Consider the following 1,508-nt stretch of genomic DNA (forward strand, 5'->3'; position numbering starts at 1 on the left):
GGCTGTTTCGTCGGTTGGTTGTAAAACATTTGCTCCAGTCATCTCTCTGGAAAACAGACTTTGTCTACCAGGGAGCCGCCTAGGTGAGGGTGCTCACGATGTTTAAAAACAAAACCATGCGTCTACAAGGTAGCTGCACCGCAGGAGTTAAGTAAGTGCCCGGGGTTTCTTCCCAGGACGGAGACCGGCGGGGGCTGGGCCGGGAAGCAGCCCCCGGCGCCCCTGGCGCAGGAGAAAAGAAGAAGGGTAAAAATAGCCGGGGGCCACGACCCACGTGCAGCCGCGGGAGGACCCCAGCGCGGGCGCGCGGAGAGGGGTCCAGAGAGGGATCCGTACCTCCAAACTTATGTGCGGCGAGAGGTGAGCTGGTGAGGCGCCAATAACCGGGCGCGGTACCCCGGGGCTCCCGGCGGTGGCCGCCGCCGCCGCCGTCTCCGAGGCTGCTGTGCACTGAGTCCTGCCAGCCCTAGGGGCTGCTGCTGCTGTTCGGGATGCTGAAGGAGGACTACGCCGCACAGGCCCCCGACGCCACGCTCCCCATGGCCCAGCCGAGGCAGCGGCTACGCGGGGGTCCCGGGGCCGGCCCCGGGACCGGCCGCGGCGCCGTCCGCAGCGCTGGGCTGGTGCGCATTGGGCACCTGAGCCGGGAACCTCCATGCGGCGGCGGTCAGAGCGCCCCCGCGGCCTGCGGTCCCATTGGCCCGCGGTCCCATTGGCCCCTCCGCTGCTACTGGAAGGTAGATCCGAGCCCGAGTGCGCGCGCGCGCCCGTTGGCTACTGTCGGGCCGCTCTGCTTGGCGCTCATGTCCGCCCTGGCCCGGCCGGGCCCGCGCGCTGCTCCCGGAGAGCCAAGAGGGCAAGAGCGAGCGCGGGAGCTAGAGAGCAGGGCCCAGGCGCCGCGGCCGGTCCAGAGAGGCCCCCGCGCGTTACAGGGCCGCCGCCCGGCGCCCTCTTCTCGGGGCGGTGGGAGAGGCCGGCGGCTTGACGCGGGCCGGGGAGACGAGAAGACGCAGAGAGGAAGGGGTCTGGGCTGCGCGCACCCCTCGCTGGCTCCAGCAGAAAGGGGCGGCTCAGTTGGCCGTGCGGCTGCCGCTGGTTTTGGTTCTGGCGCGCCACGACGGGTCGCTGGTGCTCTCTGCTGCCGCGCTCAGCGCCCCGAGCCTCGGCACAGCCTCTTCTCGGGCGGCCGCTGCTACCGCCGCTGTCCTCCGACTCTCAAGGCGGCTGGCGGCTGAGCGGGAGGCACCCGCCCAGACTCCGCGGGGGCCACCTTCCCTCCTCCCCCAGCCACCCAGCTGTTATTAACGGAGAAAGAGGAAAACGGGTGGCGCGCGAGGGGAGGGGGAAGAATGGGAGGGAGGGGTGGCGCGCGCTTCCCAGCAACCGTCACCTCGCTCCCCCTGCGAGATTAATTTCACAGGAGATTAGTTTCTTATTTACAAATAAAATGTAAGTTTAGAACAGAATGTTTTAAAAGGTAAAAGCATCCACTGCATACTATATGCCAA

The 1,508-nt window shown here is 67.6% G+C and overlaps 1 pseudogene across 1 annotated transcript; it reads right to left on the bottom strand.

The window, feature by feature from the left end:
- Window positions 1-19: 19 nt before the first annotated feature.
- On the bottom strand, window positions 20-1,333 carry LOC108536675 (E3 ubiquitin-protein ligase ZNRF2-like; annotated as a pseudogene). The gene has a single exon (XR_001887581.1). The product of XR_001887581.1 is annotated as an E3 ubiquitin-protein ligase ZNRF2-like (transcript).
- Between the last annotated feature and the right edge of the window lie 175 nt (window positions 1,334-1,508).

Source organism: Rhinopithecus bieti, unplaced genomic scaffold (assembly GCF_001698545.2).
Source record: "Rhinopithecus bieti isolate Rb0 unplaced genomic scaffold, ASM169854v2 scaffold_14402, whole genome shotgun sequence".
NCBI classification, from domain to species: domain Eukaryota; kingdom Metazoa; phylum Chordata; class Mammalia; order Primates; family Cercopithecidae; genus Rhinopithecus; species Rhinopithecus bieti.